This window comes from Ambystoma mexicanum, chromosome 4q (genome assembly GCF_040938575.1).
Source record: "Ambystoma mexicanum isolate Mex_15411 chromosome 4q, UKY_AmexF1_1, whole genome shotgun sequence".
In the NCBI taxonomy this organism is placed as follows: domain Eukaryota; kingdom Metazoa; phylum Chordata; class Amphibia; order Caudata; family Ambystomatidae; genus Ambystoma; species Ambystoma mexicanum.
Genome location: NC_090928.1, coordinates 631933448 through 631952335, shown reverse-complemented (window position 1 = coordinate 631952335; position 18888 = coordinate 631933448). Strand labels below are relative to the sequence as shown.

Genomic DNA, 18888 nt, shown 5'->3' with positions numbered 1-18888 from the left:
GCTTTCTGTATGATCACATATGACATTTTATTTTAGCCTGTGTGTTTGGAAAAAGGGTTGTAAGATTTTTAAAGAATTTCAGTGACTGGTAAGAGGGCATTTCTTTCCAAACTCTTCTGCGACTACAGCTCACAAAATGGCTTACCTCCGTCAGTTGCGCACATGGAAAATAATGTGCGCAAAACAGCCAACCGGTTCCGCACATAGAGAAAAATAAGAGGGAACATTAACTCCAGTTAGGCATCACTTACAGTCAAAGTACCAGGCCGCCTCCTGTGGAAAAGCAGGCAGACAGAGCCCATCTTGCTGAAGGATAGCCACCTGTTCCTAGAGGGGGAGAATTGAACCCTTCCTTATGAGGGTGTCCAGCTGTCTAGGAGACAGCCGAAAGAAATTAATATGCACGTAGAACATTAAGGGGGAACCAATTCTGATGGAAGCAAGACTTAAATCCCAGCTCTTTGTATTGCGGGGGTGGGTATATAAATGGACTATACATCCTGAGAAATTAAATATTTCATGGGTGCTTCTGGAATTATAAATTTGATAGAATAGGTCTCATGGTGTGTATGGCAAATATTACTTAATAATTTGTGTAGCTTGTATCTGCACAGAATCATATGCTATGCATAACCCACTATTTAGTGGTTGGTGTGTGGTATTCCATTTGGTTTTTCGGAATTTGGAAAAAAGGGGCATACCTGTTACACTATCCCTACCCTACGTGTAACACATGATCCTTCAAGCATCGACGTCTCAGATTATGCCTCATCCTTTGTGTAATGAGGTAACACAGAAGTAGTATTCTAGGAATAAAAAGAATATCTCAATGTGTACATACGTAGAAAAATAATTTAAATAATGTTCTGGTTATGTCACCAAGCAGAGATCTGTTACTGGCACGGATCCAGTGAAGACAAATGAAAAGGGTGGTCAACTGCTACCCATTCTCTCGCCTTTAAGTTGTACATTCAAAATTAGAAATGTACACTTTTGAACAGTAATACAACAGAAGTACCATGGATGGGAATCGAACAAAGATGCACGTAACATACATTTTCCTTTTTGCAAGTAATTTACATATGGGAGTGTTAAGTAGCCTATGTTTTAAATAGACTTTCTGGAGTGCTGTTTGAGATGTTCACATCTCTATGGGGTGGAGGAGCAGAGTTCATGTTTATTCCAAATAGAGATTTGGATAGGCTGGGATGCTCACTTAATTTGGTTTCTAACAATTGAAAGCTTTATTATGGACCCTCGTGCATTTTTAATCCATGGTGCATGTGTGTTCAGGGCAAACCAAAACATACAGGCCATGCAGTTCTTACCTTAATGGCATTTCTGATGATTGCATCTGGTTAGATTCACATGCTGTGCAAATAGTCCAACATCTAGTGGTAATCACTGAGTATTGCATATATCTTTCGAGGATCAAAAGGGGACGTTGACATGGGTGTGCCTTTTACACCATCACTAACGTGAGGTGTAGTCTACCCTAAATCCCTCACGTGTCGAGGTCTCTCAGATTGTGTTTTTTCTGCCGTGAGGGAGCCTTGTGACTATTGTGAGCGAGTAGATAGAGAAAGGTGTAAGATGTCTATGCTCCTTCGACTCCAAGAGGGGAGGAAGGGTGGGCGCATGTGAATCTAAGCAGATACAATCATCAGACATGATATTACATTAAGTAATGCTATTACGGTAAGTAATGCATGTCTACGGGTGCTTGTTAATCTGCTTAGAATAACATGTTGTGCATAGACCAGCAAACAGTACCAAGAGATGGTGGTGGGATGTGCGAAGGAACAGTAGCAAAGCGATGTCTTAGCACTGCTTGTCCCACCTGAGAATCACACTAGAGTGTGTATCTAGGCAGTAGTGTTGTGTAAAGGTGTGTACAGAACTCCAGGTTGCTGCTTTATAAAGGGGAACATTACAATGAATGCTATGGAAGCCCCAGTGCCCTGTGGCGTGTGCTCTAGGCATGAGGGGCAGATCTCTCTTGGCAAGAGTGCAGCACAGTGTGATGCAGTTTACGATCCACTTTGAAATGGCCGATTTAGAGATAGGGTCCCCTCCTCTACCAGCTGCCATTGAAACGAAAGACTGGTTCATTTTTTTTTTAGTGGTTTAGTTTTCTCCAGATAATAGATCACTGCTTTCCTCACATCGAGTGTGTGGAAGCTCCTTTCTGCCACATTAGTGGGGTTCTGGAAGAAGGTGAGCAGTTCTATGGATTGGTTCACATGGAACTTTGAGCGAAATTTTGGGAAAACCGCTGGTGAGTGCGCAAGACCACCTTATCTTGATGAATCGTGACTAATGGGTCTTGAAATTAAAAAGCCTGCAGTACAATAATTCTCCTTATTGATGTAACTGCCACCAAGAAGGCGGTCGTGTAAGCGAGTGCTTTAAAGCTAGCCTTATGCATAGGTTTAAAAGGGAGGTCCCAATTATCTAGTCAGCACCATATTCAGGTCCCAGCCAGAAGCCATATTGGAGATTGGGGCCGAAGTTTTAACACCTTCCATAAAAGCCTTGATCACTGCAATTTTCCACCACGAAACCTTTTTACTGTGACATGGTGCAAGCTGAAAATGCAGCTAAGTGGACCTTTAAGGAATTGAAAGCCAAACCCGAGTCTAGCAAGCGAGTCAGGTACATGACAATATCTGTTGGGGAGCAGCCAATAGGATTGATGCTCTTGGTATTGCACCAATGACTAAGTGCTTCCATTCGTTGGAGTAGCAATATCTGGTGTTAGGTTTTTGTGCTTCCCATAGTATGTCCATGCATCTTTGAGGGAGTGTGACCTCAAGTCAGGCTGCCAAGTTCAGAGTTTGCGGGCATGGATGAAGTGTCTCTCCAGTCTTGTGACAGCATGTTGTACGGACATGGCAGCTTCTTCGCAGGTGTGACTGACATTGCCATCAGGTGAGAGAACCAGGGCTGGCGGGCCCACATCTGGGCCACCATAATCATTATGACTGGTTCCTGGTGCATCTTGTGGACTATCTTACTGATTAGGGGAGTCAGAGATGTGGGGGGCGGGGGGTGTAGACAGATTTCCCTGACCATGTTATCCAGAGACCGTTCCACTTGGAGCAGTTCTGCGTGTACCTGGTGGTGGAATCTGGGCCTTGCGCGTTCTCCAGAGTTGCGAATAAGTTGATCTCTGGGAAGACACAGTTTGCAAAGACGTTGAAAACAATGTCTTCGTTTAACTGCCATTCATACTCTACAGATAGTGGGAAGTCTGTGCTGAGCACGTCCACCAGAAGATGGAGTTCCCCTGGAACTTGTTGCGACAGGAGGAACATCTTGTGTTTGAGAGCCCATGTCCAAATGTTCTGAGACAGTTTGGATAGCTCTAGAGAGCGAGTGCCCCCTTGTTTGTTCAGGTAATACATGGCCATGGTACTGCCCGTGAGGACTAGGACTGTCTTCCCCTGGAGGTCTGTTTGGAAGGCCTTCAGGGTCTTGAATAAGGTGGTTGCTTGCTACCGCTGGGGACCACACGCTGTGCACTGTCTGGTGAAGGAGGTGAGCCCCCCAACCCAGTTACAGATGCGTCCGTGGTGAGAGTGGCTTCTACTGCGGGGATGGTGAAGGTTTTCCCCCGCAATAGGTTTTCCCTTGACCACCACTGCAGAGACTGAACGAGGGCTGACGAGACGACCACCAGATCGTCCCATTGTCTGCTGGCCCAACACCATTGGCTCGAGAGCCACTCTTTCATGGAGCGCGGATGTGGGACTAGATAAATGCATGAGGCCATCGTCCGTAAAAGTGGCATGGGCTTGCGTATGGTCACCTCGCGATTGGCTACATAGTGAGGGATCTGGAACAGCATGTTTTGAACCTTGTTGGAGGGAAATACGAGCCAGTATTTGTTATTAAAGCCCCCGGAAATTAATCAACTTGGCTGGGGTGTAGGCTGGACTGTTTCTCGTTAATCGAGAACCCCAGACTGAAGAGGAGATCTACTGTCTTCTGGGTATTGGAAAGACATGTTCCGTACGAATCCCCAGTTATTAGCCAGTCGTCGAGGTAAGTATAGACTGGAATGGCCTGCCTTTGCAGGGGAGCCGCTGCTACCACCAGTACCTTTGTAAACACCCTTGGGGCTGAGGCAAACACTCTTGGGGCTTAGGCAATGCTGAAGGGGAGAACCTTGAACCGACAGTGCTTGTTCTCGATCATGAACCTTGGTATTTTCTGTGCGCTGGCAACCTTGAAATATGAAAGTATGCATCTTTCATATCCAGTGTTGCCATGTAATCCCCCTGTGTCAACATTAACATTTTGATTCCATTTTTTATTTTTAAAGAATTGTACTCCTACTAAATCTCTTTGAAGATGAATATAACCATAGTTTCAATTGTTGAACTTCTAAGAACAAAAGCTTACTTCATACCCCTTTCACTGGGTACAATGGTGGTGTAGTATTAACGCTATGGTTTGACAGTACCCGCTTGTCTCATTCTGCTTATGGTTTCAAATTGCCAGGACTTTATGTGGTAGTTGCATGCACGTTTGTTCTGGTCTACCTCCGCGTGCACCCATAAAGCTCTCTTCTCTCAATTTCCCTCCTCCCCTTCGACTCAGATTCCCTTTCATTTTCTCTCTATTGTTTTTAAATGTTATCATGTACTTGCTCCACCCACCTTTCTTCCCTTACTTCAGCCTATATTCCTTCCCGCTCGCTTCGCTTCGTTTCCAACATCTCCACCTTTTACTTCCCCCGACCCCCTTTGTGCTCCATCGCGTTTTCATTTTTTCTCTTACCTCCAAAACATGTGCACCCCCTCCCCCAACCGTCTTCACAATTTCCACCGCTCCCACCTAACCCTCGTCACAACTTGCGCTCCCGGCTTAAGGCTCATTACCGACTAAAGCACTCAAATACAAAAACAAGTGAAAGACAGCCAGAGGAGGTGCTATGACCAGAAAAGTTGACATATTTCTGTAAAGAGGGACGTCTAACCCAGGAGAACACAGGATATGTGGATTGTTCTATTACCGACAGTAGTTGAACGATGCCAAAAATGTAATATAATACTGGTAATTCCAGCTCCTGGTTGTTTAGAAGAGTCGGGTTAGCTGGATACCAACATCTACCAAGAGCTACTTTTGGCTCCCCAGTCCAGCTGGTGTCTAGCAAGCACACCTATGAATTCAACTGTGTTTGAGACAAGCTATAAACAAATATTATGCCACATCTATATAACACTTAAAGCATACAGGGTCATCAATAATGGACATTAGAAGTTTGCATCTTATGCAGAACTTAGATTTGCTGAATACTGTACTTGCTCCTTGTTTTCCAGTTGCGTTTCCTGGTCACTTGCTAATGCTGGATACCTAGGAGCTGCTTTTAGCTCCTGCTAGCTAATGAAATTGTCATTTCGGTCCCTGCACTTGATAATAGATGGGTGATCCTGGCCAGATAAGCTAATTCCAATACTCGCAGCTTTAAACGAAGTTAGAAATAAGAAACACACTAGCAAACAATTGCCGTGTCCAGGGACAACTGTTCGCGCTTTTAAATAATGAGAGGCATAGTAAGATAAACTGTAGAGTCCACATCAAAAACAAAGTGAGTTCAGGAAATGCATAACATGTTTCCATGTAGTGCAGGTTTAAAAAAAAAAATAAAGCCAAATCTTTATCTACAGGTACGGCCGTCTTGACTTTACACGACCCATGTTCAATATGAGAAAAAGACTGAAAATCCATTACCTCCACGTCAACTCTTCCTCGTCCCAGTACTTACTTCATGAGGCCCCTGTCTCCTACACAGGACCTTCTTCTGTTTCTTTTCTCCCATATAACTCCTCCCCTTAATCCGCTGCCTCCAGTTTAATTTTTCCTGTCTCTAGCAGGTTGTCTCTTCCGGGTGTTGGGTGCCTGGGAGCTGTTTGCTGGCCCCCAGAAGGGGCTGAGAAGCGGGGCCTTGGTCCACTGAAGGTGTGGCTTTGGTTCCCCTGATGGGCTTGGGCTCCAGTTGAGCTCTGGAGCCTCTCCCGGTCTTCTGCAGGGTGTTTTGGCCGGTGTGTGAGGCGTCACTGCCCATGCTCCTCCTGGCCTGGGCCAAGGCTTGTGAGGGTGCTCTGCCCTGGTATTGTGTCAGGGTGCTCTGCCCTGGTATTGTGTGAGGGTGTGGGCCCTGTGAATGTTCCGGTTTTCTGCATTGGCCTGGCGGGGCTTCCTCCCTCGTGGACACGCATCTGGCTTATGGCTTCCGGGGTCGGGTAGGCAGGAGGGTTTTGTCATGCCGCCCCTGGGGGTTTATTAATGGGTGGGAAGAGCACTGCAGTTGGGGCCCATTGCCATGGGGGTAGGTTGATGTTTCTCCCCCCTCCCCCCCGTGGTTTCCCTGAGGGACTGGTTTGAAACACGGCTCAAACTGTTTTCCGGTTATTCTTCTGACTATACCATGGGGAAGCGCACCGAGTAGCTCAGGCACCTTGATCTTTCCTCGTCTTCCTCTGGGCATCGCAGAAGGAAGGTGAAGAAGTCTAGGCATTTTCCTTGTCCAGGAGGGACATGACTAAAATGCTCCTTCGTCATCATTGACACACGTGGGCACAAGCGCTGGTCGTTTGTCATCTTCTAAGTCCTCTTCTGGGGCGGAGGCCGCCTCTGCCGCTTCCTGCTCCTCATCTGCTGATGCAGAAGGGAAATATCTGGACAGGGATGGGGTGGAGGATGTGCTTACACATGTTTGGGACTGTATGGGGTTTTCGGAGCCCTTGGTGCAGGAGGATGGGGTGGAGCCCAGTATAAGCATATCCAGAGGATGGGTTTGCCATTGGTCTTTGAGATCCGTGCTAAGATCCTTCGTGAGTGGCGTGATGCGGAGAAGATTGCCATGCCCCGTTTTTACCAGGTTACTCACTGTAGTGACCACCTTACTCCTAGTCCATAGTCCCCTTTCCTCCATACCTATGGGACATCTCATCTCTCCGTCCTGTGGGACGGGACCGGAGCACTTTGTAAAAAGCATCCACATTTTTTTCTAAAATGTGTCCCTCTTTCCAGCGCGGGGCCCGGCACGCGGCCATAACCCCGCCCACCTTGGCTCCGCCCCGCGCATCAGTCCTTTTCTATCGCAGGGTCAAAGACCCATTGGCAATAACAGAGGAACCTTATTAGAGGGGACGGCGGGCGGGCGTATGGAGGAAAGGGGACTATGGACTAGGAGTAAGGTGGTCACTACGGTGAGTAACCTGGTAATGCTCCTACGTCCCGTCCCCTTTCCTCCATACTTTCATCCATGGGAGATTCCCAAGCACTCCTTACAGGAACTATGGGTGGATGGAAATACCCCTTACTGAAACAGGTTCTTCAGCACAGCCTGGCCGAACTGAACGTCAGCTCGAGCTCATATCGAGGCGGTAATGCTTACAGAAAGCAGATGGGGAGGCCCAAGTAGCCGCTTTAGCGATGGACTCCCAGGGAACATACTTCTGAAAAGCATCCACGGCTGCCTTGCCTTGCACCTGGTGTGCATGGATACCTTTAGGAGGTTTCAGCTTTTGGACGGTGAAAGAATCCGTGATACAGGTGGTAATCCATCTTGAAATAGATGCCTTAGACGCCAGCCGGCCCTGAGGTTTACCGAAGGTCACAAACAGTTGGGAAGAGCTCCTAAGCTCAGAAGTCCTGTCCAGGTAGAACCTAAGAGCTCTTCGGACATCCAGGCAGTGTAGAACCCTTTCCGCCTCCGAGGCAGGGTTCGGAAAAAAGACCGAAAGGGAAATCAACTGATTCAGATGGAATTTGGTCACTACCCTTGGTAGGGGAAGCTGGGTTCGTCTGAAGGACTACCTTGTCCTTGTGAAAGACCAAGAAAGGGTGCTCCACCGACAATGCCTGGAGCTCACTCACTCACTCTCCTCGCTGACGTAACGGCTACCAGAAAAGACACTTTCCAGGACACGTACTGGAGGTCAGCCATAGCCATTGGCTCAAAGGGTTTATGGTACAGCGCCGTCAGGACTACATTAGGTCCCCAGGCGGGTGTGGACTACGAACCGGAGGGTAGAGGCTTGTCAAGCCTGCAAAATGCCTCTTAACCACTGGATTACACAGAGAATACGAGCATTGGTATATAGCAAGATAAGCGGAAACCGCTGAAAGGTAAAGTTCTGCATGACAGAACGTAAACACCCGACTCTGCTAGGGAGGACACGAAGGACAGCACCGTTTCAATCGTAGCCACCCTTGGATCCAAATGCTTTTCCAAACACCAACGACAGAACCTGAGCCATTTACTCCTGTATTGGTATCTGGTCGAGGGTTCCCTGGCTGCCTGGATAATACGCATGTTATCCATAGACAAGTTAAAATGCTCTAAGACTTGAACTCAGGCACCATGCTGCCAAGATGAGCGATTGTAGGGAGGGGTGCCACATCTGCTGTTCCCCTTGATGAAGATCTGGGGTTACTGGTAACCTGATCAGCGGAAACACCGACAGGTGTTGAAGTTCTGAGAACCAAAAAACTGGCCGGCCACCACGGGGCCATGAGCAGAAGGGAACAGTTCACAGAGTTCTTCCCCTTCCAAATTGCTCGATGAACTAGGGGGAACAGGTGGGAAGGTGTAAGCTCTCATGTTGTGCCATGGAATCTCGAGAGCATCCCCCAGAGAGGAGGCTCTCGGCCCCCCTCTGGAGGCATACCGAGGAAGCTTCTTGTTTACCACCGTAAAAAGCGGTCCACCTCCGGTGTGCCCCAACGCAAGAAAGTCCATGAGAGGACCTCCGCCTTCAACTCCCACTCGTAGCGGACCACTGTCCGCCGGCTGAGGGCATCCGCTGTGACATTCAGCTGGCCTGGGATGTGCACCGCAAGCAGCCAGACGCCATGAAGCAAGCATGGCCCACTCCTATATCTGGATGGACAGATCAACCAAAGGTGCCCCCCCCTCCCCAGGCAACAAACATTGTGCGGAAGGGGTATCCGAGCATTCCGGTCATAAACTGACCAATAAGGATGCGCACAAGGCCGAGAAACCAGCCCTACACCTGAGGCCGATGGCGGAGCTGTAGGGGTAGCGTTCAAAATAGCTGCCGCGGTCGTGGTGGGAACAGGCACCATTTTGTCATCACCTGAGGGGAACTGCGGCACGTGAGGAAGTGAGGCAGGGGACCCCGTCGATGGATCAGGGGTCTTAACTTTAGCCTTAACATAAGGAACCTCGGCAGAGCCGGTACTATGAGGCCTGGAATGTTTCTACGACATACCAACCGCCAAATTAGCCTTCTCAAGAAGGACCTCAGCGCTGCCGGTAAAGAAGAATTTCCCTTCTTTGCCCCCTCAACAGATCTGGTGTCGCCGCAAGAGCAGGAACGGTGAGAAACAACCTTCACCGATAAGGCCTTGCCAGGCCCTCAGAAATGTTGGTAGCTTTAACCTCTGTACGAGGGACCTCGGACCCAGGCCCGGTAACAACCTTACTTGCGCGGGCCTCGAACATCCGTTCGGTAGCACCAAGCCCCACCATGGCCTCGGGGCGCACCCCGGCATAAGAGCCAGTCGTCCAGATACGGATACTCATCGATACCCTGGAGACGAAGTTAGGCCACAATCACCGACATCTTCGTGAAGACACGCGGTGCGGAGCGGAGGCCAAAGGAAGCACTCGAAACTGGAAGTGCTCCTCTCCCAAAGAGAAGCGGAGATATCTCCTTTGCGGGTTCCAAATCAGGATGTGCATGTACGCGTCCTGAAGATCCACCACGCTGAGCCAATCGCCTGCCTGCAACGAGAAGCGAATCTGGCCGGGCGTGATCATCTTGAATTTCTCTTGGGGTAGGGAAAGATTGAACTGGGAAAGGTCTAGGATGGTGCGCAGGCCAGCCTGGTTGGGTTTGGGCACCGTAACCAACCGGGAGTAGAAGCCCTCCCCTCGCTCCCCAAGGGGAACGGGTTCCACAGCTCTGAGGAGCAGAGGTTTCTGAACCTCGGCCTTGAATGAGGGTGAGCCCGACAGCTGAAAAGGAGGGTTGAGGGGTGGGGTAGGGGGTAAAGTTAAGCGGAAGCCCGCTCGAGCGACTGACAAGACCCATCTGTCTTCTGTGATGGCCTGCCACGCCTCCCAATGAGACGCAATGCGCCCTCCCACCGGGGTCTTGTGCGAGCGCGGAAAACCCTCATTTGGCAGGCTTATCGGTGGCGGTGCCACCTGAACCTGATGAGTAGGCTGAGGAGCGAGAGGAAAAACCACGTACGCTGTTGTCTACGGCGGTTATTCCCCGCAGGACTATCCACCCTGCGAGATTTACAGTCGAGGAAGCCCCTAAAACCAGAGGAAGGTCGACCTTGCGACAACGGCCTTTGAGACTTGAAGGGAGCTTTTACCAGAACAGACAATGATGTAGCTGTCTGAGTGCTATCCTTGATTTTGGTGAGCTCTACATCAGTAGAAGCGTGAAAAAGCTCCTTATCAAATGGAAGGTCCAGAACCTTGTCTTGCACCTCCTTCGAGGACTTAGTGGCATGCAGCCATGCTTGCCGCGAAGTATCAACCCCAAGCATCAGACCCCGAGCGGAGGTGTCTAAGTGATGAGCCGCAGCCTCCAGGAGATCCTGGGCCAAGACCCTGGCATTGGAAAGGCCTCCTCTGAAATCCTCCAACTTCTTGACCGGAATGTGCTCCTCAAACTCCGACAGACCTCTCCACATCCGCATGTTAGCTCCCGCCAAAATCAATTCTGCATTGGCCTGCCTGAGCTGCAAAGCCAAATTGGCAAAGATTTTCCTCCCTAGGGAGTCCAGGAGCTTGTCCTCCTTTCCCAAGACCTGAGTCGCCGTCGCGGAGGAGGAAGCTGCAGGTCTGGATTGCAACGTGGCCGCAGCCACCACGGTGGAGGGGGGAGGCGGACAAGACGACAAGGCCACTTCTTCTGAGGAATGTAGCCTGTACCTCGCGTCAATCTTTTTATTTACAAAAAATCCCAAGTGTGGCTTTTCCCCAAACTCTTCGGACCTCGGCCAGAACGTCCTTCTGCAAGAACAAGCCAGTACGCTCCAAAGGAGACAAGGTGAACGCCCCAGAAAGCACACCCTCCTGCGGAACATCTAAGAAGCTCATCATGTCCAGTACCCGGTCATGGAAAGCTCTGGTAGAGCGGGGAAGGTCCTCGTTGTCCTGATCGCCTTGAGGGTCATCTGACATGTCCGGATCTTGCTGAGCCGTGTCAGGCACTGCCTTGTCCACTGGGGACAATGGTGACACAGGCGGAGGCACCATGGGCAAGGGAGGCGCCGGCGGAACCACCGTCGGAACGGGTGGAGCCGGAGGCGTGGGTGGACATATCTCCTTGAAAAGCCCCTTGAAATATTCCCTCATGGGGTCGGTGCGCATAAGCGCTTGAAATTTACCGAAAAAGGCGTCCTCAGGAGATTGTTTCGGAACCTGAGGAGGCCTCTCATGAGGTGGACAAATCCAGGGACTTAACAAGGAAGGGTGCCACACCGGCCCCTCCGCCGACGTATCCACATAAATCAAGGGAGCCGCCCCCGCGGGCAACGAAACATTGTGCGGAAGAGGCATCCGGGCGTTCCAATCATAAACCGGCCGGTAAGGATGCGCACAAGGGACCTTAGGTTCACCCGAAGGACCGAACCCTACACCAGGGGCCCATGGCGTAGTTGTAGGGGTAGTACCCAAAGTGGCCACCGTGGTCGTGGCGGGAACGGCCGCCGTTTTGTCCTCATCTGAAGGGAACTGCGGCACGTGAGGAAGTGAGGCAGGGGTCCCTGTCGATGGATCAGAGGTCTTAATTTTAGCCTTAATGTGAAGAACCTCGGCCGAGCTGGTACTATGAGGCCTGGAATGTTTCTGCGACATACCAACCGCCAACTGAGCCTTCGAAGGAAGAGCCTCGGCACTGCCGGTAAAAGAAGAAACTTTCTTCTTTGCCCCCTCAACAGATCTGGTGTCACCACAAGAGCGGGAACGGTGCGCTGTCACCGACAGGGCCTTGCCCGGCCCCTCAGAACTGTTGGTATCCTTAGCCTCTGTAAGAGGGACCTCGGCCCTAGGCCCGGTAGAAGCCTTATCAGCACAGGCCTCGAACATCCCTTCGGTAACCTCAAGCCCAGCCAAGACCTTGGGGCGTAACCCGGTTTTGTTTTTGAGGGAAGCCGAAAAAGCGGCCTCAGAGCAAGCTCTGGTACCCCACGACTCAGTAGAACTGAGTCTACACACAGCCCCCACAGGAGGGGCCTCGGACGGTGATCACAGGCCCCTTACGGAGACCCTCGGAGAAAACTCTGGTAGAATTATTAGGCCCGACAGGCACTTCAGGGCGAACCCCGGTAACAGAGCGATCAACGCCCCTCGCGGCTCGAGAGGAACCCGGGAAGGTATCCCCCGACCGGGGTGCTCTGAAAATTAAAGAACTTACCAGGCGTTTTTTCTTCTGGTCGATGAACGCCTGAAAATGAGAAGGAGGAGTCCGTCCGAACACCACCTCCCACCGCTCTAACCGACGTTGAAGTGCCCGAACCGAAAGGGAGTCACAGTAAAAACAGGAGTCCCAACGGAGTTCCGGACCCAAACATTCTAAACAAAGGATGGGGAGCCGCCCTTGCGAAGCGACGAACACGATGAACAGCCTGGAAAATCTAGTTTAAAAAGACAGCCAGAGAGGGGAAAAAGGAAGAAAATCTTCCAAGGATTCGGCGTCAGGCCCCGATCGTGCGGAGAAAAGGACTGATGGGCGATGCGGAGCCAAGGTGGGCAGGGTTACGGCCGCGTGCCGGGCCCCGCACAGGAAAGAGGGCCAAATTTTTGACAAAAAATTGGATGCTTTTTACAAAGTGCTCCGGTCCCGCCCCACAGGACAGAGAGATGAGATGTCCCATAAGTATGGAGGAAAGGGGACGTAGGAGTATATGGCCAATCTCCACCCGTTGATGGGGAGTGATAAGTTGCTCTCGGACACTGCTGAAGTTGACATCTTTGCTGTTCTTGTGGGTTGCTCCTCTGTCTGCCGAGAAGGCGCTTGTCTTGGACCCAGTGGACCGCAGGATGAATTCCAGCCTGAAGAAGTTTCATACTGGTGCGCGTCTGGCCCTCAGGGAAAATGTCTACGGCTCCTACACTGCGGAGACAGTGCTGGGTGGTTTCAGGAAGTTGTGGAAGGAAGGGGGCTCTGACTGTGTCCTACTACTGGCTGACATGCAATAGCCAGTTGAACTTTTATCCGATCTGGCGTTTGATCGTGGCTCAGCAATGGCTAGGAGTGCTTGTGTGTCAGCCGGAGGCATGTATACCTGCAGGATTGGAAAACTGAGGGTTTGCAGAAGGCGGCTGCCCTTAAACTTCCTTTTGATGGTTCCAAACTGTTTGGTGATTTGCTTGTGGATAAAGTGCATAAAGTCGTGCGGACAAACACGCTAAATTACGACAGAAGACTTCCTCAACATTCAAGAACTCTTCTCCTGGTGCGGGTGCAGGGACCTGACAGTCGTTCCCTGGTTCCTCTTCCCACTCCTTTTTGAGGCCCAGAGGTGTGCGTCTCTGCCCCTGCCAGATGAAGTTCTTCTCTTTTGCAGTGGGGTCTCTGCATTTTCAGTTCCGACTGCTCGCATTTGGGTTGCGCTCGGCCCCACGGTGTTCACCAACCTGGTGGCTCCCCTGGTGGCGCATCTCCACCTGGGGTGCATTCTGTTTTTTGCCTACCTGGATGACTGGTTGGTCATGGAGGCCCTCTGGCAGACGGTCCTGGCACATCTCCAACTGATTTGCCAAGCATTGCAGGTCTTTGGGGGGCGGGGGGTCCTGGTGAACTGTTCTCACCTGGAGCCCTCTCGTACTGGTTTTTATCTGGGCTTAGATTTTTACCAGGATGGGGAGGGTTTTTCTGTCCCGGGAGAGGGTCCAACACCTGCCGTCTGTTCTTGGCAGGGTTCTCAGGCGGCGGAGTGTCATGGCTCACCTGTTGCTCATGCTTCAGGGGCACATCTGTCTTCTTGGTCCCTTGGGCTTGTCCGGTCTCTTATCTACTTGTCCACTGGCTCCCGGCTTCTCAGGCTTATGAGGCCTCAATCCCGGTGTTGCATGCTCTAAGGGCTGATTTACTGTGGGGGTTGCAGGTTACAATCTCCAGGAAGGGGTGTCCCTGGTCCTCCCCCTTTGACCACTCTTACTTCAACCGCCAGCGGAAATGGGCGGGGGGGGGGTCCAGCCGCACCTTGAATGCTCCGACAGCTCAGATAGGTCCCTGGGGGAGTCGCACATGGTGTCCATGGTGTCATGGAGTGGTGGACAATGCTTGACCGGATCGGCTCAGCTGCCGGTTCCCCTCCTCTTTGGAACTGAGTCTGGCAGGGTGTTTGCGGAGATCTGCGTCAGATTCAGGCTCCCGGTTCTGGATCACTTTGCCTCTCTGGCCTCTGAAGGTTCCTGGCCAAAGGGGTTTGGGGTGGGGGGGAAATGTCCTTACTGGAGTGGCCTTGGGGTCTCCTATATCCGTTGCCTCTTCTCCCCCTTCTTCACCGGGTGGATCAGCACATCAGGGAAAGCATTGCGACTGCCGTTGATTTCTCTCTTCTGGCGCCATCTCATCTGGTTTCCCCTCCCTGTTGGAGCATCAGTCCCGGGTGCCTTGGTTGATTCCGACATGGCCTTGTCCCCTGCAGGTGGGTCAGACAGATTCAATGGGCAGTTTGGCTATTGCACGCTCTCCGTTAGTCTCCCAGGGTTTTTCGGGTCCTGTGGTAGAGTATCATTAATGGTTGTAGACCTACTCCAAAAGGCATATGACAGGCACTGGGGCCAATTTCGGTATTGGTGTACCCCAAACCCCTGTTCCGGTCTGCCCTCCATTCTCCAGTTCCTCCAGGGAGGTTTTAACAAGGGCCTGGCAATCTCTGTGCTTCGCTCCCAGTGGGCCACCATTAAAATCCTCTTGGGGAACTCAGATGGGGAAGTTTCGTCAGGGTCTCTCTTCTTCCTGACCTTGTACTTATAAGGGCCTTCCTTCCCCCTTGAGATCTCCCTCTTGTCTTGAGGTTCCTTCCAAGGCCTCCCTTTCAGCCAGTCAGAAACTGATAAAGCACCTTACACTGAACACTGCTACCTAATCGCCATCAAGTCTAACCGTAGGCTGGGGGAGGTTGGGGCTTTGTTGTGTCGTTCCCTCTTCAGAGTTCTACCAGCCACTTGTTTTGTTGTGTGATCCAAAGTTTCTACCCAAGATTGTGTCTTGGTTTCACACTTCACAGGATCTGGTTCTCCCTTTGTTTTTCCAGGATCCGCAGACGCCGGACGTGGTGGCTTGGCAGGTCATTGATGTGCGGCGGGCAGTTCTGAAATATTTGGCTCGGACTGCCTCTTTCTGGCAGTCTGATAGTCTCTTGGTTACTTTTGGCCCTGCTGGTGCGGGATGAAAGGCCTCTGTGGTTTCCATTAGCCAGTGGATCCATACTGTTGTCTCCATGACTTCTGATTTTTTTTTTCCACACATAATGACAGGTCTAATGACAGGTCTACATTTCTATTTCTTTAATATTTTTATGTTAACCTAGGTGTAACTTGAAAATACTTGTCCTCCAACCATTCTATCGAATCCCTTAGGTGATGTCTGGCGCTAGGTTGCGCTGTGTGCCACTTGTCTAGGGCTAGGGGATAAATTAGAAGAGGCCTGCCCTAAGTCCTTAAGGCAAAAAAACGTCATCAGATTTCTGTCACATAAACAACTCTCTCTGGGCCTTACAAAAATGCACCACAGAGTAGGTCTGGGGCCATACAGATTAAATACTTTCCTTTTTCCCTGAATTGGCCTTTCAAAAAGTTAAAAGGAATAAGAAAAATTCAAAAGCTTTTGAAGATTTTTGGAACACTGCTTCGAAATACCACCCATGTGGCCGCGTCGAGTGGGGATTCTGAAGAGTTTTCTCTAGCGAGTAGTACTATTCAACTCGTTTTACCTTCAGGCATTAATATTAATCACTTACTCACAGGAGGTCTAACAAGCCTACCGGTTTTGGTGGTTTAATTACTATACTACTTTCTTCAGGGCCTCAGGACCCCTTCGGGTGCTGACAGAGAGAAGAGGCTGGTCAGCTGGTCACTGCATCCCGAAAACAGACCTCTACCCTTTGTTGCTATGGTATGCCTCAGAAGTAGGAAGAGTGGACATGGAGGTAATGCTCTGACTACTTGTCGGTAATCTTCATGACTCCTAGTCCTACTCTTCCTCGTCACAGTACCGATGACCCTCTCCCTCCTTACAGGGGGGGGGTCTCATGCTCCGGCTTAACTATGTTAAACTGGAAGCGGGAGACTAAAGGGAGGAGTTATATGGGAGAAAATAGAAGAAGGTCCCGTGTCGGAGACAGAGCCCTCATGAAGTACTGTGACGAACGAGGAGTCATGAAGATTGCCGGTAAGTCAGAGCATTTTCAAGTAACTCCACTAGGAGTACATTTCTAAGCGGGTGGATTTCAATTGGCCACGTTCCGGTGATAGTCACCCTAACAGAACACTGCACACACATTTAGATTTGATAGTGTCGTGAGGTAATGTGTACATTAGCACGATCACAATATTTCTTAGCAAAGGAAGATTCATGCCCTTTTCAAATTCGAGCTCTCGATTCCGTGGCCGATACCCGATCAGTTAAGAATACAACACAAGCCCTACACTAACCTCCATTCTCGTCATCAACCACTCCATTTTCGAGTAAATCACATTGTGAGAATGCCGGGAGCGTCGCTTAGAGCGCAACAGCTCAAACACGAACTCGAGCTCTGGCGTTTCTTTTTTTTCTTAACCACTCGGAAAGTCACGCTGACTCAAAAGGGCGGGTAGGTGTTACGCAAAGACAGTAAACAGTCACCCATTCCAGTACAATTGGTTACGGCCTGACTAAGGAAAGCAGGGGGGTGGGGACACGCGAGGCAGCGTAGACTACAGGAGAAAAAAATATCACCCCCACTATCTGCTGACGTCCCACTGGGTACTAGAGTTCAGCGTCCTTTGCAGAGCCCGAGCAGCGGAGTGAAGACCGCACAGTCAAAATATGGCATCTGCGGCACACGCGCCATTTTTTCACAGTTCTGAGACCAAGATGCTGCGTGCGTTTGGGTCGCCTAAGAGGAGGTGGAATGTGGACTAGAGAAGAAATGCAAGGCATACACTCCTCACAACTGCCAATTGGTCCCATGCCATGTGCGACACCCTCAAGCCGAGCCGAATTTCCTGAACGAGACGCACTATGGGTCCTATAGTTTAACGCTCCTTTCGTAGAAGCATACTGCAAAACCGGAGTGCATGTCGCTTTTATGAAACGGGCCACGTGGCAGCTATCGGCCTAGCACACACAATGTTGACAAGTCAATCAACAGGAAAGCAACCACTTTAGCAAAACTAATGTGAGCATTTTGCATTACAGACCCAGTCCAATAAAAATAAAAGTTCCGTTCTCAGCACGACCTTCCTGCCCCACCAAAGTGCCTTTCTAAAGTACACACATTCCAGCCACTTGGCTTGTCCCACGTCAAGCAGGTGCACAGCTCCTAGCAGGGGTGGACTGGCCTATAGAAAACTACATTTTCCGGTATGCCTCTGCACCCTGGGCCGACTGTAGTATTTCCACATTTTCTCCTACGAAAAGGCTGGGCTTGCTGACAATGTGTAATTGGGACCACTTTGAAAAATATTTCCAGGGCCTCTTAGTTCTCAGACAACCCCTGGCTCCCACTACTGAACGTGTTCCCATTTGAATACTCCTAGTGTTATTGTTTCATTTTGCGTTCATGACATGCATCAGAATGCAAAGCTAACAGGAGTGGGCCGTATATTCGGTATTTGCCAAATATTCGTACAACCAAAAAGTCAAATGGGCCATACGGTTCCATTATAGCAAACAAGGTGAACCGGGGTGTCGCCCACCCCCTTGCTCCCTATATTGGGAAAGCGGGTTGCTTCGTGTCCCCCGCTTCCGGGACATTGGAAGCGGGGGACTTTGAAGAAAAAACTGAAACAGTAGGGACCCTGCGACATCAGTTCTGACCAGAGTTGCAGGGACAGCACTGATGCCGCAGGGTCAGATGAAAGCGGACGGTGCAAGTAAGCGGTGGGTGTATTGGTAGGATTTTGCCAGCTGCAAAATTGGGTTCTTGGCAAAATAGACTAGTCAATTCCGCCGCAAACAATTATGCCACGGTCAAATCATACCAATCCATATATTCCATGCGATTTGGTACAAGGTTAGAGCTCTGCCCATATAAACACCTTTTAACTAAAACAAAAGGTATTTACAAATGCTTAAGCAGGCGTATCTCAATAACACAGAAATGACTGAGTATCATTATGTGTTTTGTCCACCACCATTCCAGTGACTGTGGCAGTTAACCACCATAGACAGTGTGTGCTACTTTTTATGTCAACACTCACGCGAATTGTATCCATTATCCTACCCAGCTACCCTCGACCCACTCCACCACCTAACTACCAGAGCCCAACACAAACAAGCAGAACCCTGCATAACTCCTGGTGTTCAATACGAACGAACATGAATGAAACACGTTCATGGGTTCATGGCATCCAAAGCCACAAATTACAGGTAAATAAAGAAATAAAATATAAATAAAAAAAACGAAGTACGTTGAATTTCTTCAGGCAGGTGTGCAGTGCTCACGAGGGGGGCAAGTGTCACTTGGCAAATTCAGTTATTTGCACCATTTATCCTGTTATATCCAACTGCTGATGTAAGGTCATTCGCAGCAAAATACACTGCACTGGAGCCATTAGATAATCAGGCAAAATCAAGAACACAGACATTTTAATGACTTATTTGGATATCTTTTCCAAAGATTAGCAGGTATTCATAGTCGTTAATGCACCAGCTACAGCAACAAGGGATTAAC

The 18888-nt window shown here is 50.0% G+C and overlaps 1 protein-coding gene across 4 annotated transcripts in view; it reads right to left on the bottom strand.

The window, feature by feature from the left end:
- PELI1 (pellino E3 ubiquitin protein ligase 1) overlaps positions 1-18888 on the bottom strand; it is a 436503-nt gene that overhangs the window by 284945 nt on the left and 132670 nt on the right. The gene's annotated exons all lie outside the window — the stretch shown is intronic.